This window comes from Mustela erminea, chromosome 2 (assembly GCF_009829155.1).
Source record: "Mustela erminea isolate mMusErm1 chromosome 2, mMusErm1.Pri, whole genome shotgun sequence".
NCBI classification, from domain to species: Eukaryota; Metazoa; Chordata; class Mammalia; order Carnivora; family Mustelidae; genus Mustela; species Mustela erminea.
The window spans coordinates 100,850,702-100,877,100 of record NC_045615.1 but is presented as its reverse complement, the minus strand read 5'-3'; the positions used below and the strand labels follow the sequence as shown (position 1 = coordinate 100,877,100).

General features: G+C 54.0%; 1 protein-coding gene across 5 annotated transcripts in view; it reads left to right on the top strand.

Annotated features, from left to right (window-relative positions):
• Positions 1–26,399, top strand: part of SORCS2 (sortilin related VPS10 domain containing receptor 2) — a 424,965-nt gene that overhangs the window by 133,394 nt on the left and 265,172 nt on the right. The window contains exon 1 of one of the 5 annotated variants that reach the window (XM_032333744.1): positions 3,408–3,615. The exons of 2 other annotated variants lie outside the window; for them this stretch is intronic. The gene's annotated coding sequence lies outside the window, so the exon portion shown is untranslated. Of the gene's footprint in view, positions 1–3,407; positions 3,616–3,797; positions 3,837–23,695; positions 23,701–26,399 lie in introns of those variants that run through there. 2 more of the 5 variants (XM_032333745.1, XM_032333743.1) reach the window with 2 other exon arrangements.

The following is a 26,399-nucleotide window of genomic DNA, read 5'->3' as shown; positions in this document are numbered from 1 at the left end:
CCGTTCCATTCCAGATTTCCTGTCTAGGCACCACCCTGTGATGTCCTCACCCGACCAGATCGTACTGGTGAGACCAGTCCCTGGGACGACTTTGGGAGGCAGCCCAGCTGGGCCATTTTCCCCATGCACTGAGACTGGGGGTGCCTGTGGGACAGGCTGGCTGGGTGCGGTGGGGATGAGGTGCGCTTGCTGGTTCTTCTGCTTTGGGCAGTAAAGTCTGACCCCTTCTGCCATTTTAGCTGAATGTCAGGTAGTGAATTTTTTATTAGCAGGGGTCCCGGTGTCTCATGAGGGTCTTTGTGAGGGAAGCTTCGTGATTTCAAAGATCAATATTTAAAACCCAGAGAAGCTGATCATTATTACAGTGGCTGGGAAGGAGCCCCTCTCCCTGCTGTGCACACAGGTCTTACCTGAACCCTGGCCTTCTCTGTCCATTTCTGGAATGTACAGTTTTGTGTGTCCACAGCTCCTCCTTCCAGCTGAGACCATGGCTCTCGGTTCTGGCTTTGGGCCCCATCAGTGGCATGAACCGAAGACCCAGGTTCTGTTTTATCCTGTGCACAACCCCTGTACTGTGACATTGCAGTGACCTTGGGCAAAGCCCTGATCCCACACAGTCTTGTGTTAAGAGTCCCTGGGGCACAGAAGACAAAAGCTGGTGTGCCCCCTTGTCCCAGTCTGTGGTGGCTGGTCTGGGCTGGGCAGCCGAGCGGGGAAAGCCCAGCTGCCCGGGGCTCGGGGAGGCGGCCAGAGGCCACACACATTGTCTCGATTGGAGGGTAAGCCTCCGACATCTCACCCACGATAAAACAAAACCTGATTTCCAGTAGAGTAACCTCCGCAGGGGCACCAAGGTCATTTTTAACAACTGGAGCAGGGAGGGAACAAGCAATTAAATAAGAAAGCAGACCTGAGGTGGGTTGCAGTGCGAGTGAGCTTGCAGCTGAAGGTCCTCGGGGGTCAGACACGGCACCGGCACTGAAGCCTGGGGGCTGGGTACTTGCAGCCTGTGGGACCTGGTACCGGTGTGGCAAAGCTCAGCTCCAAAGTAGAGGCGAGAACCGATTTGATCTCGTGAATGGGTCAGCACCGATCTCCTGTGTCCGCGGGAATTGGCCCATGTTTGGAGCCTCTCTGTGTTCCTCAAATGTGATGCGGCTTTTATCGATGCTTTGTTTACCCAAATCTCCTCTTGTGTTTCCAAACAGTATCAAGTGATTAGAGAAACACAAACACACACAGGGGAAAAACAACCCCCACTTTACTGACAACATTCAATCTGTTCTATTTCTCCGTCCGGCTAATGATGTTTTTATTTGTTTGCGTCATTCTGGAATTGGGAAGAAACCCTGGGCTGGGTTGGAGGAATTGGAGCTGGGGCTCCAGGAGACAGGCCCAAAAGACCCTCCTCACTTCCCCATCCCGAGACTGACCTTCCAGTTAACCCTTTCATGCTACAACCCCACCCCCACCCCGCCCCCGACCTCAGGATACATCCCTCCGGCTTAGGGCTGTCTTGGAACATCTTTGGATCAATAATTTTGCTACATGATCTGTGTCAGGAGGTTCACTGCTGGGTGGGAGGTGACCAGCACAGGCCCGTGGAGGTTTGAAACAAGGGAGTGAAGTATCAACGGGCTGGCAGCTATGAGACCCAGGACTGTGCCCTCAGAGCTCAGGGAACTGCTGGCTGAACGTTGAAACTAGGAACTCCAAAGCCCAGGAAAGCCACCATCCTGTCCTTTCTACCCCAGGGCTCAACTTGACTTCAAGGGAGATTGGAAATTTGGTCTTGTGGTCAGTCCAGGAGAAAAGAAAATGACCTTTTGTGAATGCCTAGCATATCTTTGCTCCTGGTCAGTTCTCGCCTGGGAGAGAACAAGAAATCCAAGGGTTCAGGGCTCCCAAGCTGAGCAGTTAGGGTTAGAGTTAGCGTCCTTCCCTGGGATCCCTCCTTGCTTCACCCACTGCCTGACAGCACTTTTTTCTACCCTTCCCTGGTTTCTTGACTCTAGCCACTTTGGCCTTCTTCCTGTCCATGAGCTACCTAAGCTGCCTCAGGGCCTTTGCACTGACTTTCTTGTGTGCAGAACTAGTCCTAATGGGGCTGGCTTCTAGGTCTTGACTGTCACCTCTGCAGAAAACGCCTCTCTTATCAGACATCCCAAAGCAGGCCTGCCTGCTGGCCCTCGGGGCCACTCGCCCAGCAGAACTCCCGTTTATTGTATTTCCTCCCACGGCTTATCACTGTTGGACACAGGACATATTGCTCGTTTATTTGGTTTGTTTTCTGTGAGGCCCCCATCTTAGTCTGTTCAGGTTGCTGTGACAAATATCACAGAGTCCTGGGGCTTAAACAGCAGACATTTATTTCTCATGGTGCTGGAGGCGGGAAGACAGAGATGAAGGTGTTGGCAGATTTCCCTCCTCCGGGCCTGCGAGCAGCTACCTTCTGGTGCGTGCTCAATTCTCACACAGCTTCTCCTCCTCCCAGGGAGAGAGCTTTGTCTTCCCCTTCTCATAAGGATGCTCATCCTGTCCCCTGGGCCCTGCCTTTACAACCTCACCTAAGTCCAGCCTCCTCCCAAAGGCCCCACCTCCTGATACCCTCACAGTTGGGGTGCAGGGCTTCGCTATATGGATGGTGGGGGGACACACACGTGCCTGGCAGCCCCCTCTTTGCACACTAGGATGACAGAGCCACAAGGGGAGGGATGCTGTCTGCCCTGCACAGAGCGCCATTGTCAGGGACTGTGGAAGTGAGTGAGTGTCTCCATGAATGAATGATCCTGGGATTTCAGAAGATGCCTCCAGGTTTGTCCACTGATTGGCTCTGGTTCCTTCTGGAGGTGCCTGGCCAGCCCCCTGCTCTACCCTGACACAGGCCAGGTGTTTTATATCCATTGCCTCATCTGATCTTCCCAGCGAGCTCAGAAGGCGTTCTGAGCCCCGTCACAGAGGCAAGGGGCCCTGGACCCAGTCCCTCCCTCCCTTTACTGCAGACTCCGGGCTGGAGCAGTGGCCGTCCCAGAGCTTGTGGCCGAGCTCCTTCTGCCCATGACCTTGGGCATCAGCCTGTGTCCTCCATGGGAGTGGAAATAGGGGGGCCTTTCCAGCTGTGCCTCTCTGCTTTGCCCGTCCCTGGGACTTGGGAGAGTGCCAGGTGAAACCTGGTTCAGGGCTCAGCCTTTGCTCTTTAATTTGAAAAGCCTAATTAAAAACTGTATAACGTTATGTTATATTGGCCCAACGATTGGTTCCTAATCCTAGCCATGAAAATTTGGATTGGGTCAAGTGGGGAGAGAGCAGATAACAGACTCACATATCCTGGAAGTTGGCCTCAAACTTTAGCAAGCAGTTGCGTTGGCTCAGAGCGTCCTTGATGTGGATCAGAGCCCGGCTGGTTCCTGCCAAGTTCCGGGGGTGGGACGTTGGCTAAGGAACTGAATTTGAGGACATGCTAATTACACACCTAGAGTGCGGATAATCTCTAATCTCACCCATGCTAATTGAGTGATAATTTCGTCCTTTCAAGGTGACTTAGCTCTTCAAGAGACTCCAGTTTTTAGGAAGATAAGGCAAGATAGTACAGCTCCACTGGGTGGAAAATAGCAGGTTTGTGAGGAGACGTTGGATTTTGGCCACTTAGGTGGAGGCCCGACTGGGGAGGAGGTGGAGGCCTTGAAATCCCGTGCCCTGCGGGCCCTCTCTTGGGCTTGCTGTCCCTCTGTGGGTGGGGGGGGGGGCCTTGGCGTTCTGGTGCTTTCTGCAGACATGGCTTCAGGTGAAGACGGTTGGTGGCGTGCAGGGTTCCTCTGGTTGGGAATGCTTTCCAGGTGAGCCCCTTGGGGTTCTGTGTGTTCCCACCCCGAGTCCTTCTGTACCGAGGGAGCCCCATGGTTCATTGGGTTCCCCCGCTCCCAAGGAGGAGCTCGAACAGGCTGGGATTCCCTGGGCAGGTTAGAGAGAAAATCCACCAGCGCTCACTGGGGTGGAATGTGTTGTCTCCAGGAGAGCTCCCGAGACGAGTTTTCGTAACATATGTGCAGTTCAGGTCTGCCAGGCGGGGATGGTGATAGCCTGGGTCAGTGTGAGCTGGTTAACGAAGTGGGGTTCCTGACTGGCATTTAGGAAGCACTTGCCCAATCACACCGGCCCCTGACAGGCGGTATCTCCAATCCTTGCCGTAGCCCCCTGGGTTGAAACTCGTATGGCCCTTAACCCCATTTTGCAGATGAATCGTGATTATCATTACGGTTCTGATTGGTCCCAGCACACAGATGAGAAGACTGAGGCACAGAGCAATGGCTTGGCCAGGATTCCCTTCCCCCAGTAAGCTCCTTAGGCTGTGTTCTTCCTCTTCTTGGGATTGACTTTCATTTTAATTTTGAAGTGTCTGCTTTGACGTGTGAAGCCTTTCGACCAGTCTGCGAGGACTTTCCCTTCCAGAGCACCGCCCACCCCCTCCACCCCGATCTTGTCTGCAGAGAATCAAGTGTAAAGCTCAGCCTGGCTGCCTGCAGAGGGGAGCGAGCAGCTCAAGGATGGCGAAATGAATTTTTCTAAAAGGAAATTTCAAAACACATCAAGGTTGTCTTCATGGCCCCAAATATGGCTTTTTGTGCTTTAAGTTACAAGTTGGTGGTGTGTTTGTAGCATTACTGTTTGGGTCTTTTGGGTTCTTCTGTATTTTCCTGTCTTATCATCTATCAGGAGCCACAAGTAGGACATTTTTTTTGCATCTCCTCCCATTGCTCTTAGTTTCTGTTTGATGCATGTGGCTGCTGCGTCGTTGGGGACAAAATATTCAAAATAGACCCTCCCTGGTTATCCTATCATTAGCCTCATACGATGCCCCTACCAGGGAATGGACTCGGGGCGTATCGTCTGGATGTCGAAGGGCTCGGTGCTGTCTGAAGACCGTCTGGAAAATGCCTCAGGTGCACAGAACAAAAAAACAGGTGCATCTCTGTCTTGGCTCTGTTGTCACGATCCCTCGAGGCAGGTGGCTTGGGTGTAGGGGTCAAGGAGGCTGCGTCTGAGATGCAGGGACCTGGAGGGGCTTTCCTGAACTCAGGAGACAGGAGGTGGCTTAGCTGGGTCTTTGGCTGAGGACTTAGTAGGCTTAAGCACTGGGCAGGGGAGGGGTGGGGGCGCATCCAGGAGTGGTGTGCCCACACATGCAGCTGACCAAGGACTTGGTCTTGTTCTCTGGCAGTCTTCTCGGCATCCCCATAAAGGGGTTACCCCTCTCAACAGGCCGGGATCCTTCATTACCAGGGCTCAGTGAGCGGACCAACAGCAGCGTGCCCGGTGCCCCGGGTGGGATGGAAAAGCTGGGAGCCAGGCTCGGGCTTAGGATGCCCCACGGAAGAGTCCCCTGTGGCAAATGCATGAGTGGTGGCTTTTCCACGGACCTATTTTATCTGACTGTTGCTGGCGCTCACAGATCCCAGGCTGTGCCTAAATTTAAATTATCTGTGCCCGGTAATTTAAATTTAGGAAAACACTGCTTGGGCAATGTGCTCGGTGATGCCGCTGTTTGTTTAATTGGCTTTGGGTATGGAGGGGCCGAGGCACGATCTAAAAATACCCAGGCTAGGGCCCTCATCGGTGCTCCCGCATCAGAAGGACCCGTCGAGCTCCTCGAGGCCCGTGCCGGAGAGCTAGGGAGCTGCCAGAGAATGAGTTTCCTCTCCGACCTTTGCTGGTGGCTGTTAGGGCATCATTCTGCATGAATGAATTTACTTTTCCACGGAATGTATTCCATTTGGTGGCTGTAGGCATTAACGTAGCTGGGATTAAAATCGGGTCAACGGGATTGAGAATAAATAGTGCTTTAACTGGAGTAATACACAGCCAGGTCCCCCCAGGGGCCCTCCTGGGCCAAGAGCAGCTCTTCCAAGGTCAAGACCGTGTCCCTAAGTGTGCTGCAGGAGGGGAGGGAGGGACAGGCACGGAGGGTGGGCTTGTGGGGGGGGGGCCTGCTATCATGGATGTGGCTGGACACAGGGCCAGCAAGCAGAGCGTGAGTCCCGGTGGCTGTCATTTGGAGAGTGTACCCCAAACAGCCAGCATATTGAAACGATTATGGGCGTTAGTTTATAACGAATGCCCCATGAGGTGGTTAATTACCTTTTTAATATTCTTACTACTGACTGGACATGAACCACCATGGGCCTGCTGCCTGTTTGCCTGGCAGAAAGGGAGGCATTTTTTTTTTTTTTTTTGCATCGTCATTTTGATTTCCACTTTGTGGGTGGGGACCAGGCTCCGAGAGGTGAGATGACAGGGTTCACGTTTCACAGCAGGACGGCAGCAGGGAAAGGATTCCAGCCCTTTCTCCTGGTCGGTCCCTTGCAGCGCTCCTTCCCCTGGGAGGCCGAGCCATCCCAGGAGGGCTCCCCTTTTCAGTTCCAGCCAGGCTGGGGGCGTCCTCCAGGGCTACCTGTGTCCTTTCCCCAGGACAGTGTGGAGGCTGGCTGGCCTTGGCTGCCCCTTCCTGGCCCGCACCTTCCCCCAGACTCTTGCAGAGGGCCAGCCCAGCCCTGAAGGTCCTGTAGGCGCTGTCTGACTAGGCCCAGGGGAGCAGGTCTATTGCCTCCCTGACTCCAGCATGGCCATGGCTTTGGGCACATTAGCCCTCCAGGATGCCCCAGGGAGTGATCTCTCAGACTGGTAGATGACTGACACTGTCTCACATCCCTGGCCTTTGGCTGACCCCATGACCGGTTGGTAGTATCCTGGGGGATCAGCTGTGGCTTGGACCTGCCTGGATGGGTGGGTTACTGAGTTCCCTCTCGGGTACTAGATACAGGCCCTCTGTTAGCCCCCGAGGCCTGATGGATAGCCTGTGGCCTGTGGCCTGTGGGGATGGCATGGTGGGGGCCTCTGTCATGAAGAGCTGTCCCACGTCCTGGAGGGCCCTGTGTCTGTGGCTGGTACAAGCTGCCATATCGGAGGGACGCAGCAGCTGGCCCTTTGCTCAGGGGACTGTCTGCAGCCCTGTGGGAGGGACTCCGGCTACTTTGCCATTGAGTGGAAGGTATAAAACAATGGGACACTGATAGGCTAGCAAAAATTTCGGCAAAGACTCGCCAGCCTTGATATCGTGGGGCTGGGGGTCAGGCACCCGTGGGGCTCTGTGGGTTGGCAGCCATCAGGATCAGGACCTGACACTCCCCTCTGGAGCCTAACAGCCAGCCTGCATTTCACGAACTACTCGTGGGTTATAAAAATAGAAGAAAGAAAAAGGAGATTAAAAATCCTCAAGGGCCTAGAGTGCTCGGGACTCCATCCTTAGTGATGCTGTCATGGCTGTTTGAAGGTGCAGAATTGGAGGCTCAGAGAGGTTGAGCGGTTTCCTCAAGGTCACCCAGCTCGTGGGTGGTCGGGGGCTGAGTAAGCGGGTGAACAAGGCCAGGCAGCGGCGGTATGGGGGAGGCGGTGACCTCCAGTGTGTGTGGCTTCCAGCCCCTCTCTGCCACGTCACCGGGCTCTCTTAACTTTGGGTCTTGTCTCTGCCCGCCAGGCAGCAGCTCAAGGGCCCCCTGGGCCACATGACCAGGAGTCCACGAGGAATAGCACAGGGAATCTGTCTTGTTAACCTGCCGGCATATCCTCCTGCTTCTTCCCTTGAAGGCAGTGCTGGGCTTGATAGATTTTTTGGGAACTCGTCTCAGCGAGGTGCCACATGGTAGACAAAGACGGCAGAGCCTTGGAAACAGATCTGAGCCTCAGGGGCCACAGCTCAGGCCGTGTGCAGGTACTGTGGTCCCCAGGGCATCTGATACCATGGACGCTGATGGCCACTCAGCCCATGGTCCTCTGACATGCCTCAGAGGGCACGGTTTGTTCTTGGAGAAGCTGTATTTGTGCCCGAGCAGCTCAAAATCCCTGCTTTAAACTCATTCTGTTGTTTTTCTGGGAATTAATGCCAAGCTCAAGAGATTGTTCTTTCTGGATTCCGATGTGTCCTCTTCGTTTTAAAAATTGGGGACCTTTTTCCTCTCTGGGCCTCTGGCAGCCCCCCAACCTCTCTGGAAGGGTGTGGCAGCCCACAGGACCATACACAAGCCAGTCAGACTCTCAGAGCTCCTAACTTTGGACCGAGAGCCCAGAGGCTCAGTTTCCTCATCTGTGAAGTGGGTCCAACAGCATCTACCTCCGGTTGAACGGTGAGCCTTTAGTGAGTCTGGAGACGTGAGGCTCACAGACAAGTGTTCTGTCCCAGGAGCCGCATCCCCTTCTTCCTGACGTGGCTCGCCGTGGTTGTTCCATGCTGTCCAGGTGAGGTGAGCTGAGTCCCTTGTCCCTGAGGCCGAAGTTCTCCAGAGTCCTTTCTTTCCATTTCCTCTTCCTGCTGGAAGACCTTGGTGCCAGGCTGAGTTGCTCCCCGTACTCTCCTGGTCCCTTTTTCATGCATCTCTTACTCCCACAGATGTTAAGTGCCCTCTAGTTTGGAGATGAGCGGATCTTGACCCCATCCCAGTTTCTCTTTGCCTGAGTCCCCTCTGGAGGTCCCAGCCTAGTGCTCCATGACCCGGGCTCTCGAAAAGGCCCCCTCCCTTCCTTCCTTCTTCGGGGTTTCATCAGACCCTCCGAGGGCCTGCAGCCCGCCCCACTTTACCCCAGATTCCCCATCAGTGGTGTCGTTTTCTTGGTGAACACATGATACATACTTTGGAGATAACTTCATTAGGGCCGTGCGCACCATGGATGGCCAAGCAAGTTTGTAAGTTGTGGATGGCCTGAGAGATCCCTCACGGAGATGCTGTCAGCACAGCTACAGTAAATGAGTTCTAGTCCGTGTCTCTGAGGGCCATTCACCCTCCCCGACCTGGGCCGCCCCTACCCAGGAAGCAGCAGGTGAGGCTGTGGGATCTACTCTGGGCTCAGCACCAGCCCACACCTGTTGCCCAGATTAGTCGCGCTCCCCACCCCTCTACCCGCCCCTGAGCACAGGGGCAGCAGGGTTGGGAACAGTGGTGGGCAGAGCAGGGACCGCCCCCTGAAGGCCTCGATGGCAGCAGGCCTGCCTCTCATATGACAATCCTGGGGACCAGCGATTATGAACAACGTTATTTTATAAAAGAAAAAAATAGAACCTGCTTGCCAGAATGCAAAACAATAGGAGATGTCTCCGTGTGGAGAGAGGGGGCTGCCGGGGCATCCGGGTGCTGGGCCCCGCTGCTGGCGGCTGGACAGCTTTTATGAAACTGACCTTCACACAATGCCTAAGGAAGAAAGGAGGAACAGGTTGAATGCTAATGACTGCAGACTTGGCCTTGCTGCTCAGGCAGACACAGCCTCCAGGGCCCTCCCGGTGCCCAGAGGTACTTCTGTGGCAGCCCTAAGGGGCAGGTTGAGCACAGCCCGGGGAGGGGGAGATGGGAGGGTGTGGGGGAGTCAGGCAACCATGGGATTTGGCAGGGACTGGGGCCTGGGGGTGGCTGGGGGTCGGTGGCTGTCAGAGGACCCCTAAGTTCTAGTTTGGGGCACCTGGGTGGATGGCAGGACAGCCAAGGCTGGGTCTGGGATATCCGTCCAGTGCCATCAGCCGTTCTGTCATGGACATGGTGGGTGGACAGTGGCTTTGAGATGTTTTCAAGGCCCATAACCATTTCTTTGAAAAGGATCTAGAACAGAGCCATGATTTATAAACCAGACGAGCAGGGTTCCCCTGCCACAGCCCACCCTTGGTGCGTGGCGGTCAGCGTGGGACTCCAGGCCTCCTGGGGCAGTGATCAGAAGCCCAGGTTCCAGGGCAGCTGTGCACCCGTAGGAGCCCGACGTACCTGCTATTTACAGTCACACCTGCCGCGGGGGCTGGTGGATGGTTGTGCTAGGGTTCTCCAGGACAGAAGCCTGTCCCCGGCTTTGCAGAGTGTCATGTGAATGCACAGCCACCCCCTACTTGGCGGGGACAAGAGGTGCCACTTCCAGGGCTGTCCCTACCGCTCCTGCCCCTAGATCAGACAAGCCCGGGACTGGCAGCCGGGTACCCTATGGTCCGGCTCCATAGGTACAAAGAGTGGGCTCTCTGTCCCTTGTTTTTTGTTTGTCACAGTGATATTCATCAGCAGGACACCCGAGTCTGTGCCTGAGACAGAGGCAGAAGGTGGGGCTGGGCGGGTTGCCTCTGAACATCCCCGCACCCTCGCACCCCTCCTCCTCCTGGGCTTCTTCCAGCCTGTGATGTGGAAAGGCGGGAGCCTTCCATTGCTTCTTTTTCTCCTTGGCTTCTGCTCCTCTCCTTTCTTCTCTCTCCACTCCCCTCCTTCTGCTCCCTCCTTTCCTTCCTCCCTTCTCCCCTTCCCTCCCCTCGTCCCTCCTCCCCCCTCCCCCCTCCCATCTTCCACCTCTCCCCCCTCCTCCCCCTCTTTTCCCCCTCTCCCCCTCCCTTCCCTCTCTCCCCTCCCCCCTCCCCTCCCTTCCTGTCTCTGAGACACTGTCCATGCCCTGTGGGCACCATCCACAGTTTGCCACCAGTGCTGGGCTGTGTGATCGCCAACTGAGCATGTTTCCTGCCCCCCAGCCAGGAAGGGGCGGCTCCCCGGGGCGGAGAGGGGGGAGAAGGCCAGCTCCCCAGGTGGAGAGCTGGTTTGTTTCCTGCTGTGTCCCCAGCACAGAGCCGGGCACATAGCTCACGCTCAGGATTTCATGGTTGGATGAAAGCATGCCTTCTTCATTCCTGAGTTCTCCCAGCATTTACTGGCTGTGGTTGGGCAGCCACTCGGGGGAGCCCCAGAATCCATTTGTAGAGTTGGGGACACCATGACCCAGGCCCTTGGATGGTGAGGGGAGGACCTGGCTCGAGTCTGTGGGCAGGTCAGCTGCAGGGTCTGACCTGGCCAGAAGGACCCAAGTCACAGAAGGAATCTGACAGGGATAGATGTAACTTAAGCATCGAGGTTCCCAAACCAGCTGACCCAGGAGCAGGACCCAAGTCACAGAAGGAATCTGACAGGGATAGATGTAACTTAAGCATCGAGGTTCCCAAACCAGCTGACCCAGGAGCCTCTTTCCTAGCAGCAGCAGGATGTTAGGAGGACCCCAGGGTCTCCAAGGAGTATGAGCTCCCCATGGGGAACCATGCAACATAGTCCCCGCAATGACACTACCACCTCAGGCTACATTCATAGAGTTATTAGATCTACATCCAGATCTATATCCAAAGTCTACATCTGTAGACTTTGCAAGGACCTGAATATACCTTGAATATTGTTCAGGTGAGGTCATACTTGAAGAAGGGTGGCAACAATCGTCATTGTATCCAGAGCACTGTGACCAGAATGGAGAACTATCAAATTTACTGTCAAGCAGTGTTGGAGTCCAACAGGGTCGAGTTTTTGCTCTGCCACTTATGAGCTGTGTGAGGTTGTGCCAGTTCCCGAACCTCTCTGAGCCTCAAGTTCCTCCTCTGTGAAATGGGAATGATTGGTGCTAGGGGTTGTCGGGAGGATTGAATGATGACTCTTGCTGGGGTGGCTGTCACAGGGACAGTGGACAGGGTGTGTCCTCAGAGCACGCCCCAGCTCAGGCCAAACAGCTGCGAGCCACTGGCTCTGATGGGTGCCGACTCTGACCCTGGGCTCTGACACTCGCTAGGAAATTGCTCATTAGGGGCCCTGAAAGTGTGCATTGAATTCACGCAGTTTATTTTTACATAAATTTGGGGGAGTGGGAAAACAAAAAGAGACAATTTGAAAAGAGCATTCTTCAAGCATAATGAAGGCTTTGGCAGGGAGCCAAACCTCACCCCAAATCCCAGCTCCAGGGTGCAAGCTGGTGACAGACGCCCCGCCTGCCGCCTTCCCACAAAGCCCAGGCTGTGTGTCAGCTGGATTTTCAGCTTTGCCTCTGAATGACTGAACTGCCTTTGGCCCTAAATCCTGTGCTCTGGGCTGCGGGAAGACTTTCAGAGACGGAGAGCTGCTTAAATATGGCAGAAGCCTTCTTTCTACAAAGGGCTTGCGAGCTGGAGCCATCACTCTGCCCCCCACCCCCCGCCCCCTGCTGGATTGTGTGTCCCGGCTTACTTGTCGGTGGGGGATGGGTGCCCTTTCCTAAAGCAGAGCCCGGGCCTCCTGGGGGGGCGGGGGTTGGACTTATCTTCTGGGCTCAGTCCTGCTCACACCCTTGGGTGCACTCTCTAGGAAGTCTGCCCTATTGAGGACTCCTGGCTTCATAATGATGGGTCAAGCCATGTTTCCCAGGGGGTTTGAAAAGTGACCCCAGGCGGTTGCTGAAAGCAGCTCGTAAATGTGAAATTGGCCAAGTACATAATGGAAAGTGATACTTAAGGAAATGCTCGCTCTGGGCTGTCTGTCCTAAGTCCGCCTCCATTCCTCAGAGCTGCTTCGGTTCACAGATAGGGAAACTGAGGCATAGAGAGCTGCATTTGTTTGCTGAACTCAAAAGGCAGTAGGGGGAGGAGGTGGGGTATGACTTCAAGATCTATTTAGATGTTCTGGGGGGTGGAGACTTTGGGTGGAGGGATGGGACCCTGGAGCTTGGGCTTGGCTTGGGGAGAGTGTTTGAAGGTCGGGTCCCCACACCTCCCACCTCCCCTCCAGCGCCCCCTTTGCTGTGGCTTCTCAGCCCCTGGGATGTCTGCCCTCTGCCCTCCTTCTTGCCCAGTTTGCTTTGCAGTTTCTGCCCCATGGATCTTAGCAGCGACCCTGCAGCCTTCTGCTAGTGTCCACTCTGCTGGGCAGCCCCTCAGCTCCTTGCTCCCATCAGCACTTGCACACTCTGGGGGTTTACACATGCTTCCACCCGGCTGGGACCCCTGCACTATTGCCCCCTCCCCACAGCTCTGCCCCCTCTCCTCTAGGAGGCAAGGAAGTACGGGAGCTGTGTGACCTTGGGTAAGTTAAACCCCCTCTCTGGGCCTGTTTCCTCATCTTTGAAGTTAGGATAATCATAACAATACCAATAACCCCCCAAAGTGTGGGGATTGCTGTGTCACCAGCCTGTATGGGCACCCAGGATATACAGGGTCGGGGAGACCTCCTTTCAGGTCGTCCCTTCAGCCCCTGGGAAGGGCGGGGGGCCATGGTGCCTGGGAGGGGCACAACTTCTAACATGCGAGACCCCGACATCCAGCCAGAGCTCTGTTCATGGCCCCCGAAGGGCCTGGGCATGCTCAGAATTCAGCAGGTGTATTTCTTGGGAGAAGAAAGAGGGATGATGGGCCCCTGGGCTGCCTTGTCTGCATGTGTGGGCTGGCACGACATGTGGTGGGGGAGGCAGAGGACAGACCCTGTCCGCCTCGGATCTCTGTCGTTAGGATTCTCAACAATTAGTTGTAACAAAGCTGAGCCTACCACTGACAACTTGAGCAAAACTACTTAAAATCAGGGTCCTTGGCAGTGTGGTTGACTAATTTATGATTGAAAAATGACACCTCAGAACTAGCAAAACTTTTCCAAAAGGCAAAAGGGTTACCTGTCATCACCATGTGTCTGTGGGCCCTTCTGGATAAAGCCTGGTGTCCTCCAGTTCCTGCCCTGCATACGGCTGGGCCTCCGCTGGGACCCTGCTGGGTCTCCACTTGGCCTCCTGGCATAGGATTCGGTCCTGTCTCTCTCCCTCCTGTCTCTGAGGGCTCCTGGAGGGCAGGGACAGGGTTTTTTCCTGCACAAGTAGGAGCCGGGTACCTGCTGAGTGTTTGTGGGGTGTTTCATGCAGAGTTGGGGCCTGGGCTGTTTGCCCAAAAATCTGCAGAGTTCCCCTTGGACTCTTCCCTGTGTTTCTATGGAGGTATGTGGGAGCCTGAACCCATGTGCGTGCCAACTGTAGATTCCGAGTGTGCAGGGGTCCCCATCCTGGGCCTGAAGGGGCTGCCTGTCCCTCCTCTGCCCCACCCAGTGAGAAGGCACTGCCCGGAAGCCGAGGCAGTCAGGGTCCCATCTTGGAGGCCTGCCTGTGCCCCATATCCAGACCAGATGCTCTCTGTTCCCTTCATGGAGCACATCGGACATGCCCCACCAAGTCCTCCTTGAGAGCCTCACCACACTTCCCTGGTTTCCATGGCAATGTCAATTTCCCACTCCGACTGCTCTTCAGTGGGATTATAAATTCATTATTTCATACTTAGGTCTTGCACTCTGCCTTGTTCGGCTTCTAGATTCCGCTGTCTTGATAGGACTCTATTCATTTATTATCTGATGGGGGGGAAAATGAATTGAGTTGGTGCCTGGATATTTCCTTTTCCCCAGGGCCTGAGGACGGCCACGCTCACAGAGGAGCCACTGTACCCAGAGATGCGGTGCTGGGCATTTGGAATCTCTGTTGTGTGCCTTGGGCTCTGGAGCTGTAGATTTTAATCACTGTGGATAAACCGAGCTGCTCAGATGAGCTGCATACAGTCCCCCCGGCGGGGGGGAGGGGGAGATCCATGGAGAGTGGGTGGCTGTCTCCTGCTTGCTGTGGGTTCTGGTCCTGGCTAGTTGCTTGGTAGCTGCCCATCCTTGGATGAGTGGGGGCAGCAGGGTCTGAGCCTCTGTCCCCTCATCTTTAAAATAAAGCCCACTTTGCAGGGCTGGGGGCCAAGCAGACAGAGCCTAGCACAGGGAGAGACACAGGCATGTTCCATAAGACAGCTGCTGAGTGAACCATCACCCTTCCTCTTAAGAAGCCATGCTACACCTTAGCCAGGGGGACAGGGTGGGCGAGTGGTGGTGTTTCTCAATCTTGGCCATTGTTGACAGTTTGTACCTCATCATTTTGCTGTTGTGACTGTTCCGGGGTCAGCCCGTGCCCTGTAAGGTGTTCAGCAGCTCCCTTGAGCTCATCCCGCCAGATGCCAAGAGTGGCAATCAACAAAGTACCAGAAGTCACCAGATGCCAAATGCCTGCTGTTTGGGAACCCCTGCTCTGGCCTCCAGGGGCCCAGGCTGGGAGAACGTCTGTGCCGTATCTGCCCCTAGTGCCCTTCTGGCTTCTTCTGTCACTGTGATGACTTTCTGTCCTGCGTTCCAGCCATGTGTGCTCGTGGTGATGATTGGGTACGTGTCATTTCCCCAGGGAGTGTGACTGTGGGTGCGTTGTCTTTGGGGGACATGCATGTGTTTACATTTCTCTTGGATAGATGCCAAGGAGGGGGAAGATCTTATGATAGCGTATTTACACTTTGTAAGCAAATTGTTTCCAAAGTAGTTGTGTCATTTTGCATTCCTTCCACCGAAGGGCCAGAGTTCCAGTTGCTCCACATCCTTGCCAACGCTTGGTATTGTCAACTTTGAAATTTTAGCCACCTCACCAGCATGCTGATCTATATCTTTGTGATTTAATTTTCATTTCCCTAATGACTAAGGATATCAAGCATCCTTTCATGGGCTTCTTGCCACCCATATCTTTTCTTTAGTAGAGCAAATGTTTGACATTTTTGAGCATCCTTTCATGGGCTTCTTGCCACCCGTATCTTTTCTTTAGTAGAGCAAATGTTTGACATTTTTGGCTATTTTCTGTTGCAGTGTTTGTCTTCATAAGATCAAATTTTTAGAGCCCTTTTTATGTCTTGGATTCAGATCTTTTGTCAGATGTGTGTTTTGCAAGCATTTTCTCCCATCTATAATTTGTCTTTTCTGTTTCTTAACAGTGTCCTTTGGGTGTAAATTTTTAATATTCGTGAAGTCCAATTTATACTTACGTATTTTTTTATGGCCCATGCATTTGTGTCTTAGCTAAGAATTTTGACCAGAAGTCACAGTGATTTTTCTTCCCTGTCTTGTTCTAGAACTGTTAGAGTTTTAGAGTTTACATTTAGGTCTGGGGCCCATTGTGAGCTGGGTTTTGTCTATGGTGTGAGGTAGGGGTTGAGATTCAGGTTTGCTTTGCTTCTTGTTTCTTGGCAGGTGTTTGTTAAAAACACCATGACTGATGATTAATTGATTAATTAGTGATTAATTTTAAAGGAGTGGAAAGAGATAAGGGGTCTCCCTTGGAAGAAGGATGGAGTTAGTTCATTAAGACCATGATGTGGAAATAATCTTAACCCAAACAAGAAAGGAAGGAGAGAGAAAAGCAGAGGACAGTGGAGCCCTTGCTGGACTCCAGGTCTGGGTGGCAAACTCATTTCACCCGGATTTCTCCAACCGCAATGGAAATCGGGTGCCATGTGAGCCCTGGGCATGGCTCCCGGAGCCCTGGGCATTGGTTTTCCAGAGGGAGTGGCTCGACCTGCCCACTTTCTACCCCTCCACTCACACCCTCTGGCCAAATTCACTCTGACCATGCATGACCCGGGGCCCAATGAGGCCAAGGCCGGCATCTCGGTGGCTGTCAAAGGCTGAGGCCCCTACTCACTGAGAAGACCACACATTTGTAGGAAGTCTTCAGAAACGGTCCCTGCAGCTCTGTGTCATGTGTCTGATGGGAACACAGGCTCCATTCCTGCCGTGTCACCCTGACTCTGCAGCCACCTTACACTCCTGCCTGCCTCTCTGCCTGGGTGCACCATATGCAAGGGTGGGAAAGGCTTCGAACTGGGGAAACCCACCTGAGCTTGCCTTTATGTTTGGGATTTTGTTGCGGACAAATTAACAAATCCCTGCTCTGGACTGGGAGGGGAGTGACCCTCAAAAAGAAATATCTGGCTAACTCCATCCATCATCAGGGCTTCTGGCATAGTGATGAGGAAAGGCAAGTTGTTGGCCAGTTCATGGTGCATGAGAGGAGTTGAGGGTCCATGAGGCTCCCTTGTCCAGCTCCAGCTGAAACGGATCCCCTCTAACATCCTGACTGGCTCGTCGCCTACTGCTTGCTCACTCCTGGCGATGAGGACCTTACTACTCTGATCAAGGGGAAACACCACTTCAGATGGGACAACTGTGTCTTTTCTAACTCCCTGAGTCAAGCGTGGAGATGCAGAGTTATCAAACAAGGGTCTTGGGCATTTATATCAGAGTTTTACCGAGAAGATACATGGAAAATTCCAGGAACACCAAGGCTAGCTGTGTGGGCCATTATCTCGGGACATGAAAACCCTCCCATTCTTATCTCCTATCCTTGTGGCCTCATGGAGCCATCAGCAGGACACCGCCCCTGGGTTTCTGAAGGAAGGGCTTGGCTGGGCCAGCCAGTGGGAATCCTTGCCTCACATGTGCCCAGTTTTTGTGAACAGTAGTGGTGAGCATGGGCAGGAGGCCAGATCCCATGACCTGAGTTTGCACAGAGAACCAGCCTGGGGCAGCACTGCGGAAGTGGGAGTAGCAGCTGGACCAAAAGCAAACACAAAAACCACACGCTAGACTGCATCGGCCATGCTGCCGTGGACATCCGCCCGCCAGAGAACCCTGATAGGTGACTGTGAGAGGTACAGGGTGTCCCCCAAGGGGTGATCAGGAACAGGTGCATCTGGTTTTCAGTAGACTTGGCTCCTTCTGGTCTCATGCAAGCTCCTTTCTCCCATTGTTGGCCACAGATCAGCTGTGTGCGAGTTCCTTAACTTCCCTGATCACCAGCTGGAAAAAGTAATTGCCCTGAATCATAGACTTGTTGTGGAGCTCAAACCAGGGGAATGCTCGTAGCTTAGAAAGTTCCAGATAAGCACCATGATGTAAACACCTAAGCTAGGCGATCACGGGATTCGGCACAAGAATACGTGGAGACAAGTCTCGCACGTAGTAGGAGCTCCATGGAGCATGGCTGGCGGTGTGTGTCTCGTACCTTGAAAGCCCATCCGGACAGAACTCTATACTGCGTGCAGCTATGACAAATGTGACCTCTTTGATCACAGAATTGCCCCACCCTCAAGCATTCTTATTATAGAAAACCTGGCAAGTGCGCAAAAGAGAAAAGAAAACCATTACTGCACCCAGAGGTCACCGTTCCTGCATTCAGACACTTTCCATCTGGTTAGTTTCATGCACGTGTCTGTGTATCTGTCATCTGTCCACGTCTGTGTTCATAGGTGGGTATAAACTCAACAGTCACGATGAAGAGATGGCAGGAAACATGCCACGTTAGTTCATCAGGGGTTAGCTGCGCCCCACTGGGGGCTGGCCCTGCCCCAGCCTGGGGTCCGAGGGTGGGTGGGCGTCCTGGTCATTGACTTCAGCAGCTCTGTGGTCTTGTGGAGGAAACAAAGACACACAGATTTTCAGTGTCATGTGGAAGCATGGAGGAGGACCTGCCGTATGTAAAATCTCAAGTATTTTTTCACATAATATTATATCATGAGTATTTTTTTGGATCATTGTTTGTCTCCCTGCCCACCCCCCCCTGCCCCACCCCATGCTTTGTGTTTGTTGATTGAATTAGATGGCTTTGCTATGGTTTATGGAAACTTTCGCTCCATAAGCTTTGCTCCCAGGCTTAGTGTTATAAGTAAACGGTGCCCAGATGAGCTTTGAATGTTGACAAGCAGATGTGTTAGCCCAGCCCCTGAACCGGGGACGGAGGCGGGGGTGACAGATCGGACCTCCTGCCAAGGGTCTGATTCTGGAGAAAGGGACAATCTGGCAGGAAGCAGCACGGCTGTGGTCTCGGCTGGAGCCCGGCAGACATTCGTCACTTCGGCATCCCCTCTGAAAGCCGGGACCGCATCGGGATGTGTGTTGAAATAGTTCTGCCAAATTTGCTCCATCATTAACTTTCCATCACTGTTAATTTCAGGCAGGGCTCTTCATTCACGCCTTTTGTCTCTGTCAAGTTGATGGAGATGGGTCTGTTTTCAGCCCAACGTGCTGGCAGCAGGGCGCTCCGGCACCTGGGACGGTGGAACGTCCTCCGCTGCAGCTGGTCGTGACACGCTGAGCCTGTGACTTAGCTGCATCGGCTCGGGACGTTTGCACGCGGAGCCTGATTTGACAGCTCTGCTCTGTAACGCATCACTCTGGGGAAGGGAGCATTCTGTCTCTTGTACTTAAGGTACGGCTCAGCCATATGTTCAGGTCCCAGCGGGTTCATTCCCATTCTTGTCCTTCGGAGGGAGATGCACTGACGTCACCCTGGGGGGAGAGCATCTTTGCAGAGATTTCAAAAACGAAGCTATGGTTTGGGTCCGCAAGTCCAGCCCTCCCATCATTTTCTTTTCTCCAACAAGTGACAAATATACCCCAGTTTTCATATACATATACACACTTATATATAACATTATATATTTATATATAAACGTACATATAAATAAAAATCTATATATTTATGTATTACATAAAATATAATATATATATATATATATATTTCCCCCTCTGCTTTTAGCTAGAATTTCTTAGGCTGCCCCGAAATATTTAAAGAAGCTAGGGTCATGTTTATTTACGACAGGTGTATTTATATCAAATATAAATGCGAGAAAATGGGATCCCTGCCCTCCCGGCTAATGTTTGTCCTTGCAGGGGTCTCTTCGGATGATGTAAAACAGCTGATGAGGTGCCTTGTGTCCCACCACTGGAGAACACCTGTGAGCTGGGCTTGGCTCCTGGCATTGCCAAGCTGTCAGTCTCCAGCGTGCTCTCCAGGCCCACTGCCCATTCAGATGGTCCCTGGCAGCTGAGAATTAACCCAGGTCTGTCCAACCCGGGCGTGAGCTCGTTTTGGGACGGTATCAGAGGGAGGGTCATGTGTCTCCTCTTTCCCCATTGTCCACCATGGACACAGACTAATTCTTGGCATTTTTAGCTGCCCTTGGGCTGAGATAGGCAGCAAAGGGGAGCCCCTTGGCTGATCCCGCTTAATTCTCCGGCAGTGCACACAGCCTGACTTTGTCTCATCTGGTGCCCTCGGAGGGTCAGCCACACCCATGTAAACAGAAGTGTATGGTTTTCGTGGAATTCTGTTGCCCCCCCCTGGGGCCCTGTGACTGGGAGGGTGACTAAGGGTACCCGGTTGGAGGGACAGATCTGAGAATAGGCAGCTCTCCACGTGGACTAGCTGTGAGAATAAGGATTGTTTCAGGAATTTAACACAGGTTGTGGTTTATCCCTCTGCTTTATTGGTTTGTACAAGGTCAGCAGGAGCTGGGTGACATGACCTTGGGCAAGGAGAGGTCTTTGGGCGGCTGTTGGGTCTGCAGGGTGGCCGTGGGGAGCAGACCAGCCTGCATGGTCCCGCGGGGCGGAGCTGGGACCTACTCAGGGGGATAATTCAGCTAAACCTGCAAGAGGAGCTTTGGAAGGTGGGGCGCGCCCCATTATAGGAACTATGCAAGCTGAAAGCCTGGCGGGCTGGGGTGCTGCAGTCTGGCAGTGACGTCTGAAAGAGGCTGCGCCATCCACTGGTGAGATCTGCGTGGCATCAGGGTCCCCACTGAGCATTCTCTTTCCGGCACGCGCCGGGGCATTCCTGGTGTCCCATCTTACAGATGGGCGGCTTGCCAAGCTGGTTAACTAGACTGGGGAGGAACCCTCACACCCTGAGGTCTTTGGACTCAGAAAGAGGCAAAGGACCCCCTGGGAATATGTCGCTTTGTGTATTGGATGTCCACTAAGACCTCCAGGAAAGGCCCGAGGTCCCTGAGATGGGGCTGCACTTAGAAAACACAGCGAGGACAGCTGTAGAAATCTGCTTCCTAGAAATAGCCAAATGTTATTTTAAAAGCACTTTTCTCCAAGAACTTCATCTCCGACATCCACAGCATGGCTGTGACGATGGGCCTCTTTCCAGGCGGGTCCTTCTCCAGTCTGCCAGCGGCACCCTGCCTTCCCACCGTGGACAGGCTTAGGAGACCTATCCCAGGCCAGGTACACCTGTCCCAGGCCCCCGAAGATTTCACCCAATGGCCACTTCTAGGAAGGGCACAAGCCTTGAGGATGGTCAGGGAAGCAGTTTCTGAAGATGTCATTGGGAGACCACCCACCCCCCACCCCCCCACCCCCCACCCCGCCGAGGGGGCAAGTTTCCATAAGGCCAAGGCCATCATGGCTGATTATGTGTCTGAAAGCCCAGAGAAGGTCTGCGGAGGCCATGGTCACCATTGTCAAAGACAGATTAACACCACCTGGGATCTGGGGCTTCACTTGAGCCCCACACAAGCCTCGCTCTCTTTGAGGAGAATCACTGCCCAAGTTTATGGCTCTTGCCTGGGTATTCCCATGGCTTTTTGGCTTTATAGAAATAACATCCACAGGGAGAGGCTGGGTTTTGTTGTCAGCCTGGTTTTTCACAGAAGCTGAAGTGGCTGAGAGCTTTTGGCAATCTCCCTGATGCGTCGTGTTCTGTGGGAGCTGCGTTTGTAAGGTAGTGAGCTCCCCGTCATTGGATTCCCGTATTGTTGTTGGGGCTTGGGGAGGAAGCTGAGGTGGGATGTTCTGCATTCAGAGAAGCTAGATGTTTTTCCAGGGAGGAGCCAGGACAGAGGCATCCAGTGACCCTCGGGGCCTGGAGGGGACCCCCTCTTCCCCCCATCTTGTTTCCATTCTCTTCCACACTGACAATAAGGACAACTGCCTGAGCAGGGGCAGCTGCTTCCGACAGCTCTGTAGTTCCCTTTAGCAAAGCGAGGACAGGCCTGGGTCCTGGGTGCGCTTGTCTTGGGTGGACGGCGTGCTTGTGCAGTAGGAGGGAATGAACTGTTTTCATCATGCTAGCTTTCTGCTCGTGAGAGCAACGTGAAATTTTCTGCTTAAGTAAAAGCAGTGAGTTGATTAAAAAAAAAAACCTTAGTAAAAAAACAAAACAAAACAAAACAAAAAAACCCCCCACCTTAGTAACATAGCTTCCTGATGGATGATTTTGGTACAGATGGCAAAGGTGGGCCCAGAGTGATGGACACTGGGTGTAGACTACTGGGCAGTGGTCCCTGGTCCCATGTAGATGAGGTGGCCACTGACCTACCAGCCCAGCTGAGGGTGTCTGGTGTGGGGACTTCTAGGTAGATGTGCAGACCACTGCACTGCGACATGAGTCCCCAGAGGAGCACGCCATGCCCCAAGCCACGTGGGCTCATAGGCCAGCCCACCTCCACCGTGACAGCCAGACTCCAGTGCACAAAACCTGGCCACAGCCATGTGCAGCCCGAGGACCTACTCTGTGCTAGGTGCTGGGGTGGTGGGACAAGCAAGTCCTTGATCTCTAGGAGGCTTCACTGCCGGGGGGCAGACCCCAGCTGTGAGCCATCAGAGGAGGCAAGATGGGATGTGGTCAGCTGTGGGGATGGGGACGAGCCTCTTCCCTGTACCAGCTCCTCGCCATCCCAGACCTGTGGGCGCCAGGCTCAGAGCTGGCCCTTGAGGAACCTCCAGGGAGAGAAACAGCCAATGAATGAGGAGTCAGGGGTACAAGGTCAAAGACACAGAGGCATTGGGAAGGTCTGAGATAAGAGGGGCTCTGAGTTCCCTGGGGAATGGGTGGGTGGGGTTGGGGGAAGGAATTTTAGGGTGAGGAGTGAGGTGAGCGGAGCCCCAAAGCAGGGTAGAGCTGGAGGTGGATGGTCCGTGGGTCTTGGCTGTCAGCGAGGAGGTCTGGGCAGCAGGAGACCCCATGGAGCTCGTGCCTGGGAGCAGGCGTCGTCACCACCATGTGTCTATGTAGCTTTACCATAGGCTGTAAAGGGAGTTCCCAAGTGACATCTCTGGGCTGAATCCACACTGAATGGCCTAGTGAGGCCCCGAGAGCAGGCCTGTCCAGGGAGGGCCCAGGCTTGGCAATTGCACAGGGATGAGCTCGAAGTAGATTTCTTTCTGCCTGGCCGGGGGAATGGGAGGAATTCAGTGGCCCCATAGACTGGTTGGGTCCCAGGCTGGCCTGTGAACCCCAAAATGGCATGGATAACTCTGCTGATGGGCCTGTCTCTACAGTTATGGGTTTCCTGGAATTCTTCACAGGAGGACCCCTACCCGAAAAAATGTCCGAATCATGATTCTGGGTGAGGGAGGACTATCGGGACCTGTCTGCCTTGGAGAACAGTGTGCAAAGGAGTCTTTTGGGGGGTTGGGCTGCAAGACTGGCATGCAGGGGGCATGCGCTGCAGGGCAAGGCCAGGGAGAACGGGCTGGATGTGGGGGGTTGGGGGGAGGCCACAGGGCCGTGTCTCCGGCAGACTCAGGGCTCCCAGCCAGAGCCTACAGGACATTTCGGCACCCACAAAAATGTTTTAATTTCCTTCAGCCTCAGAAGAAGAAAAAGAAATTTTTAGGTCAAGGAAATGTTTTGATATATAATATGAATATATTCTTTTCTATACCAGGGCAACCATAAAATATAATTGTTCATATATATTTTTTTTTTATGGAGGAAGTAGCCCATGAAATCCTGAAATGCCTCAGGCCCCCCGAAGTCATCTCACTCCGCAGATGGCTAAGAGGGGTGGATTCCAGAAACGGGGACTGGATTTCATTGTTGGTCTCTCCTACCCGTTTTCTTGAGAAGATAAATTAGTCTTTGCAGAGCTCAGATGGGCCCCAAGTGGCTTCTCTCCAAGCTGGTATCTGGCCCACCAGACCCACTGCTTTCCTGAGAGACAGGCCTTTGGGGGTGAGTGGCCTGTCTTGGCTCCTTAAAGCCCTGGGACCTCTTCAAGGGCTGCTGTGGCCAGCATCTCAGCCTCCCAGCCGAAGGCAGCCAAGGGCTCCCATGCCACCACCTGCCTTTCCTTTGTTCTGGGCCCTCTGCTCTGACGTGTCTGCACCATTTGCGAAGAGAAATTCTTGGAAGTGGTGAACATATGGTTCTCGGGCTAGGGGCTGGCGGGGAGGAGGGGCAGGGCGTCGGGGCCCAGGGGAGGGAATTTCTGTTTTAAAAAAAACGAGAACAGCAGTTTCACCTCCTGTGGGAGATACCCAGGCACTTTCTATGTCGAGAGAGGAGGCACGCAGGTGACCGTGTTTCCAGGACCTTTTCCGGCCACAACCAGCTCTGAAAAATGCCAGCTCGGCCCACTAGACTGGCAAGAGCATTGTTCCAAACAGCTAGGAATGGGCGAATGAATGAATGAATAAGGATCTTGCAATTTCACTAATAATTTTCCTGACGGCGACTTAGGAGGGAGTGACAGGTGGGATCAAGGCCGATCGGGTGGCTGGAAATGGAAAGTAAGTAGTATTTTCAAAGCTCAGCCGGGGCGGGAATGTCTACCAAGACCCATCTATTAACTTACACATTATCCTTTAAACAGCTTGGATGTTAAAATGCCATTTTCCACAGAAGGGTAACGTTCTCCATTTATTTTCTGCTGACTGATTTTGATTTATAGGAGTCCTTTCGAAGCTTACCTCTCAACTCCCTCTTTTTTTTAAACATTCAGTTTGGCGCCCATGAAGGGGGCCTGATTGATGGAGGGCTGGGCTCTCACCTGCTTGCTGTGCTGGTACACACGGCTAGGGTGGAGGGGGGACACAGCTTTTCAGAACCCGGCTGCCCCGGGACCCTCCCCTGTTCCTTCCTCCTGTCTGGGCCAGTGGGAAGGGCACCGGACTGTGGAGTCAGACAGGGCGGGCCCCCCCATGGAGACCGCAGCCCTGCCAGTTCCCCGCTGTGTCCCATGCAGTGGGCTGAGCCTCTGTGTTCTCATTTGGAGAATGGGTATGTGCCTAGGTCGGTGTCCTTAGGCTGCCATAAGGCATTGCGACCCACTGTGTGATTAAATGGCAGAAGTTTATCACCTTCCAGCTCTGGAGGCTGGAGGTCCGGGGCAAGGTGTGGCCAGGTCAATTTCCTCCGAGGGCCCAGAGGGAGAAGTGTTCCTAGCTCTCTCCCCCAGAGTCTAGTGGCTTCAGTCATTCCTTGGCTGTGGGCAGACATCTTCCCTCTGTGTGTGTCTGTGCCCAGATGTCCCCTTTTTGTGAGGACACTAGTCATATTGGATTAGATTAATTCCTCTATTTCCGGAGAAGGCCACACTCCCAGGTTGCAGGAGTTAGGACCTTTTGGGGGGACGTGATCCAACCTAGTCTCCAAGGTCTGGGGAAGACATCTCATGCAGCACCTCCCCGCCTCCCCCAACCCAAGCTGCTTCTCTACCTGTCCTACCTAGGGACTAGAGACAGAGGACACTCATGGCCCTGCCCGCAGGAGGTTGCCATCTCCAGGAGGAAAGAACAGGACATGCTGATGAGGTCTGATTGTGGGAGACCCAGAGTGTTGGCCTGCTGGGGCGGCTGTGGCAAAGAGGCTGGGGATGGAAGCCGCAGGGTTTGCTCTCTGCCTGCTCTGGGGCCGGGAATCCCAGATCAGGGGTCTCAGGCAGGGCTGGTTCTGCTCCAGGCCTCTTGCCTGGCTTCTGGGAGTTTGCCGGTGATCTTTGGCATTCTCGACTTGGAGACGTGTCACCCCCATCTCTGCATCTATTTTCGAGTGTCCACCTCCCTGAGGACTGTCTCTCCTTTTCTTTGTAAGGACACTTGTCACTGGATTGACGCCACTCCAGGACCATCTCATCTTGAGATTCTTTTTTTTTAAGATTTTATTTATTTATTTGAGAGAGAGAGAGCGAGAGAGCGAGCGCACAAGGAGGGGGAGCAGCAGGCAGAGGGAAAGGCCCATGCACCGCTGAGCAGGAAGCCCGATGCAGAGCTCAATCCCGGGACCATGGGATCATGACCTGAGACGAAGGCAGACGCTTCACCGCGAAGCCACCCAGGCACCCCCTCATCTCGAACTTTTTAATTATATCCTAAATGTCCCTTATCCATATCAGGTCACATTCAGAGGTTCCAAGTGGACATACTTTGGGGGGGCTGTGTTCGGCTCACTATATCCAAGACCCAAATGGGGCACCAACTTCAACTGGAGGTGGGCTGAAGGTTCTGGAAGTCTTCCCGGACAGCTGTGCCTGACAGAGTCCCTCTAGAAGTGCAGATGTGCCCGATGAGGAGGGCCAGGGGAGGCCAAGGCCTCCTGAGGGGACCCGAGCTGAGTGGAGGGAGACAGGGCGGCGTGAGGGAAGAACACAGGGGGACTGGGAGGGGCCTGTTCATGGCAGGCCCCTCCCTCCTGCCTGATCGGAGCGTCCTGTCCTCACCCGTGTTCACTCCTTCCTTCTCCAAACCCTGCCGACTGTGGCCCCAGAGGCGAGGATGGCTCCCTGCCCGCCCCCCTCCCCCCATTCCAGATGCACCCGGGGGTTGGGGGTTGGTTCAGTCCATTTGCGCGGTGGCCTGAGGCCTTATGAATAAATCCTTCTTCCTATGGCGTTTGGGTTGGACGAGGGCTCTCCGAGGGGTGGTGACAGACGGCCAGGCCGCGGTCTGAAATTAGAACTGTAAAACATCCGTGCGAAGCCTGATGGAAGGCCTCGTGGGGACGTTGCCGGTCACCGTGAGCTCCTGGCAGGGGAGGGGCTGCTGCATATCCGCCAAGGCCAAGGACAGCCCCCTCCCGGCCCACCATCTGGAGACAGCTTCAGACACCTCTGGAGGCCACAATAGGGAGTCTGTCTTCAGGAGACACATGAGTTGCTGCCGCCTGTCCCCAAGCTGTCCTGCTAAGCTGGGGTGCATGGGGGTGGGGGGAGTGGG